At 28.1% G+C, this 6,226-nt stretch overlaps 1 pseudogene; it reads left to right on the top strand.

Moving 5' to 3' along the window:
- Positions 1 to 5,799: 5,799 nt before the first annotated feature.
- On the top strand, positions 5,800 to 5,908 carry LOC125849929 (U5 spliceosomal RNA; annotated as a pseudogene).
- Positions 5,909 to 6,226: the final 318 nt, after the last annotated feature.

Raw genomic sequence — 6,226 nt, forward strand, 5'->3', positions numbered from 1 at the left:
ATCTTTAAAATTCTCACCAAGCAACCTGATTATGTTGACAATCAAGGAAATCCTGTCAGAATAATTAGTGATAGTCTCACCCTCTTGCATTCTAAGAGATTCAAAATCTCTTTTCAAATTCAGAATTTGATTTTGTCTTCCTCGTTCACTTCCTCGGTACTCCTTCTCAAGTTTTTCCCAAGCTTCTTTTGCTGTCTCACATGCAATGATTTTAGAAAAGATTGAATCTGCAACTGAATTTTGAATTACAATTTTGGCTTTGTGTTTTTTGATTTTCTCTTCTGAGTGAAGTTTGATTTCAGCATCAGAAGATTTTTAGTGAGTTGTTGTAGAGGTTTGTCTTCCATTACAACTTTCCACAAATTATAAGCCTCAAGATAAGACTTCATCTTAACTGCCCAAATTTGATAATTTTCACCATTGAAGGTTTGTGGGGCATTGAAAGAAAGAGTATTGCTTGTCATGGTTTGAAAAATAACGTTTAAAATAATATAGATTAAAAATTAGTTAAAAGTAGCCCTGCATTAAAAATAAAAACACAGGTTAAAATTGGCCCTGCGTTAAAAATAAAAGCACGGTTAAAAGTGGGTTGAAAATAGATATGAATTAAAAGTGGTTAAAAGTTCTTCTTCAACGAACTCACAGATCCATTAAGATCAATGTAAGGCTCTGATACCACTGTTATGGAATGGAAGAAACTAGAAAGAGAAATTAAAGAGAGAATAAATGATAACTCTTTGTATTGATTCTTGCATTGATTCAAATAGAAGAGTATATCCCTATTTATAAATAATTAAGGAGAATCCTTATTAAAGGAGAATCCTTCTAGATACTAAACTAAAATAAAACTAAAATATTTTGCAATTAATGTAAACACTAGACTTGAAAGAAAATTAAATACTATAAAATATTTGTAGACTAAAAAGAAAAAGTAAAAAGATTCTACCAAATTTCAACACGTTTGGCCATAGATTTCTCAAATAATATTTGGGGGAAAATTTGGCAAATAGTGTTTGTCCATACAATTTGTCATTATTTGGCAAATATCCCAAATTTCCATATACTAGTTTCTCTAGTATTTGGGCCAAATCTCATTATTTGGGATCTTTTGAAAATTAAAATTTTACACCAAACTTTTATCTTTTACAAAAACACCCTCTATAGTAGTTGTTTGCGTTGTATTACATAACTTTTTACGTGAACACCAAAGTAGTGATGAAATTTTTTGTGGATATGAAGGTGATGATATAGTTGTTGATAAAAATGATGAACAATCGGCTTAGGCTAACAAAGTCACGTGTTTTGTCTACTTCACAATGTATGGAATTAGGGGTGTACAAAACTGAACCGAAAACCGAGTCAAACAGAAAAAAAATCTGATTAGTGGTTTGGTTTGACTTGGTTTGGTATTAGAAAAAAAAAACCGACTATATTTGGGTTGGTTTGGTTTTAACTAAAAAAAACCAACCCGACATTATATATGTAATTTTAAAATTTTATTTTATACATAAAAATATTTACTTTGATATAATTTTAAAATATTTCTTATACTATTTCATAGTTTTTATCTTTTAATAAATTATTTCAAGTTTAAAATTAGAATTTTGAATGGTCCAATAAAGATTATAGTTCATAGATGTTCATAATTATAATAAAAATTAAATTAAAATCAAATTAATACTAATGCAAAAAGAAAAAATCAATTCAACACTAAGAATGACAATAATATTGAATATTTATTCTTTAGTTTTACATTGGTTTAGACAATTAAAATACATAATCTAATTTTAATTTTCCTTAAATATTTAGTAATGTAACTAATACATATTAAACTTATTTTAGCATGATTTAGTACTTTTAAATTATGACCATTTTCATTATGACTTTGCAATATTTATTTTATATGATGATTTCATTATTATTTTTTATTGAATATTTTAGTGTCATTAGTACTCATCTCATATTTTGTATTATTTTCTTAAGAAACACCTTAGATAATTGTATTTTGGTTGGACTAAAGAAATATTTGGAACACAAGTTAATTATATGTTTGTATGCAAACTTTACCGAAAAAAATCCAAAAATCTGAAAAAAAATCCAAGGTTTATTAGTTTGGTTTGATTTATAAATTTAAAAATTCGACGAAATGGTTTGGTTTAGTATTTGAAAAAACCGAACCAACCTGAGGTTGAAAAACTCGAAAAAAATTGAATTTTATTAGTTTGGTTTGGTTTATAAATTTAAAATTTTTACACAAATGGTTTGGTTTGATATTTGAAAAAACCCGAACCAACTCGGTCATGTACACTCCTATATGGAATGATGCTTGTTGCACTCACTCCAAACTACCACATTGCTTTAGTGTCATGGACACTACTTGTTATTTGTTGCAATGAAGATCCAATTGACTTGTAATACAAACTTATGGTTTGTTTTGATAATTTTTAGGGAAAAGACATAAAATCTCCCCTGAACTTGGCACGAAAACTTACTTTAGTACTTAAACTACATAGGTGTTTATATACCCCTTAACATTTTTTAAGTGATTAAAACACCCCCTAAGGGATGATGTGGCAGAGAGAGTGAGTGCACTCTCCTGAAAGTGCGTGAAAAAAGAGAAAAGAAAGTTGAATTTTTAAAAGCCCTACACATGGCCTTTTTTTACCGGCCAATATATAACAAATTATTTAAATAGTTTTTTTATATATATTAAATCTTTAAAATATGTAAATTTTCTTATTAAGAAGTAAATGAAATTAGTGGGTCCCCTTTTTATTTTCTTTAATTTTTTTTATTTTATTTTATTGTCTTCTTCAATACACATTTTTCTCCATTGAAACATCTCTTCCTCCATCTTCTTCCCCACCTCTATCCACTATTTTTATTTCACTAATCTTTTACTAATCCGTAAAGTTCAATAGCAATGTCATTTTATTGACGTCGATTTCACTCTATTATTTGTATCGATTTGGCAAATGTAAACTTTCTTAAATTTTGAGCGACCCATTTTGATTTCTAGATCATTCAAACATTTCTCATAAAATTTATATTTTTTTGGATCAACTTTCTTATGCAATCTTCATTTCTTATTTGAGTTGTCAAGAAAAAATTGGCTTTAAAAAAAATCCATTCTCCAAGAGGGTAAATTCATTGGGAGGATTCGAAGAAGATAATGTGAATTTCTTCTTTAAAGAGACTTAAAAAATTGTTGAATAGTGAAGAAGAAGAAAAGAAAGTATTGAAGGTTGGAATAATGGTGAACAACGAGGAAGAAGAAAGAGAGGGGGTGGGGGTGGGGGTATGCATTTATAAATTAATCAATTGATATAATTAATTTTAAAAAGTGTTTAAGAAAAAATAGTGAACAAGTAAAAAAGAAATAAAGATTAATGACATGGTGCTTACATGGTTATGATGTGGCGCTTACGTGGCTATGATGTGGCGGGTGAAAGTGGTGTTATAGTCTCAAGGTGGAAAAAAAAATCACTTCAAAGATCTTAAGGGGGTATTTAAATGCTCATGTAGTTTAAGTACTAAAATAAGTTATCCGACCAAGTTCAGAGGAGTTTTTATGTATTTTCCCTAATTTTTAAAACTTATGGGTATAAATCATATTTTCTAAAAAAGTGAAATATATTTCCCAAATACTATGGCCAAACACATGGTGAAATTTCACCCAAATTTTCATCCAAATAATATTTGCCAAAAATATTTGGAAATCTATGGTCAAACGCTAGCTTAATGAATTACTAAGAACATCTCCAATCCAACACCATATTTTACATCAAATTTTAAATTTGATGTTTTGAGCTCCAACCTACACCAATTTTTACACCAAATTTGGTGTGTGAATAGTGTTACACCAAATTTGACGTAACACTATTCATCACACCAATTCATTTTTTGAATATTTTAATATTATTTTATTATACAAACTTTTAATTAAAAATTATATAAATTGTATGCTTTAATTAAATCTCTTGTATATTTAATTATTTTTTATGTAATATTTTTATAATAGTAATTTTAGATATAAAATTCAGCTTTTTTATAAATTAATTTTTCTATATATGACTTTTTTTAAAATTAAATTTATGTTAATTCTACTATAAATTATAGTGGATATAACTACAATTAACCTTCACAAAAATTAAAAATGCAAACATATAAATTTTTAAACAAATAATACAATGTACTTAAAAAAAACTGAAAATAATAAACATTCAACAAAGTAGTAATTGACATTCACCATGAATTATATATGGTGAATGTTTTAGAAAGAATTTGTTTTATGAAATAAGAAATAATAATATAATAATGAAGATAGCGAAAAATATTCATTTTTCGTGTAAAATTTGGTGCAGTGAATTTGGAGTTGATTATACCAAAAATAGTGCTGACACCAAATTTGGTGTTTGGGTTGGAGATGCCTAAGTGGTAAACCGTTCATTTATCAATGTGTTATACTATGTTTGTATTATTACTTTATATTTCAAGGTAATATAATGAAAAATATAATCTAAAATATCACATATTTCCTATATTGAGGAATCAAAAATGTATGTCCTACAAATAAAACCTTCAATGCAGTCTATCACTAATTATGTATTGCTAATGCCTAATGAGAACAGTGTGAAGCTCATCTTGACCTAAAGATTTTCTTCTTGATGAAATGGATAAAAACTACATAATTAGACATAAATTCTTTTGGAAAGTTCTCAATTTACTCATAATAAAAGTATATCTAAAAATGAGAAACGGTAGAGAGCATGAATTTTGAAATTATGAAATTGAACATTTGTACAAATTCTCAATATTGTCCACTTTATCTGATAATAATTTTGACATTTTCTAAAGTTGATTTTTGAGGCTCCAACAATATTGAAACTAAATGAAATTGTGTAAAATATAATAAACTAACAAATTAATGTGCATCAGAGAGAACTTAATCAAGTCTCATATAGGAGAAGAAAGCACCGAGGAAGCCGAAGAAGGATGTGGTTTCATAGCCACTGAAAGTAACATTTTTTCGATTGTATACAAGATACATAAAAAAAATAGTTTAGACACAAAATAGACAGATCATTTACATAGAAAAACTGTTAAGATACACAAAATGGACATATCAAATACATCTAATCGTTAAGTGTATTTGCCTATCGTGATGACATGGTTGAGCGTACATTCGATCCAATACCTGATCGTGAATAAAAGTAAAAAGTACGAAGTACGAGAGATACACAAAAGAAACTACATCAGATTCGTAGAAGAATAGTTCAGATACATAGAATGAACAAATTAGATACATAGAATAAACATATCAAATACACATAAATTTAATTTTTTGAAATTTTCTCAAGTTTTTAAACGCATAATTATCTCCTTAATTTATGTCTTTCAGTTACATTCCTTATTAAATACACTTAAGTACATGTATCTAATTAATATGCATATGAGATATATGTAACTAAATGTGCCAGATACATGTTTCCAAAGTGCAAATTATAGTAGGATTAGTAATATTGCAAACTCACGGGAAAAGAGGTAATTAGCTTCTAAACTAGTTGGATTTGTGTTATTTACTCATATTAAAAATAGTGTGAAGCACAGATTTTCTTTTTGATGAGCTCGATATTGAAAACGGTGTAAAACTATGTTGACGCCCAAAATGCACGTCCAATACATAAAGCCCATAGTAGTAGCCCACAGCAGAAACTAGAAAAACATCCCACATCAATAAGTTAGAAAAGAAGCCAGCATCTGGAACTTGTATATAAGGAGCTCAAACGCCTCAGTATAACTCACGCAATGAGCACATAGCGAACTATTCTTTCGCCTTTTACTAAAGAATACCGTGTGAGCGTTGCAAATAGTGGCATACGCCTATTTTTGGAGGGGGTAAACCCCAACAATATGAGTCAAAATTTTGCAATATTTCTGTTAATAATATATCCTGTTAAATAAACAGCCCTAAAGATAACATCCATAACTTAAAAGTCACATGCCCAACTAATAGCAAAACTAACAAAAAAAGATCAATTGTTGTCTTCCCTTTGACCTGATAGTTTCAGATATTCCTTAAGATCAAATTTCAGTAATTCAATCTGTTTTGATGTAATATCTCTGTTTTATTGATATACATTTCCAAGACATTATGGATTATACAAGGTTAAAAAAAATTGTCACTACATAAGAACACTTTGTTACCGGGTTGGCACATTTATGC

This window comes from Solanum stenotomum, unplaced genomic scaffold (genome assembly GCF_019186545.1).
Source record: "Solanum stenotomum isolate F172 unplaced genomic scaffold, ASM1918654v1 scaffold11609, whole genome shotgun sequence".
Classification (NCBI taxonomy): domain Eukaryota; kingdom Viridiplantae; phylum Streptophyta; class Magnoliopsida; order Solanales; family Solanaceae; genus Solanum; species Solanum stenotomum.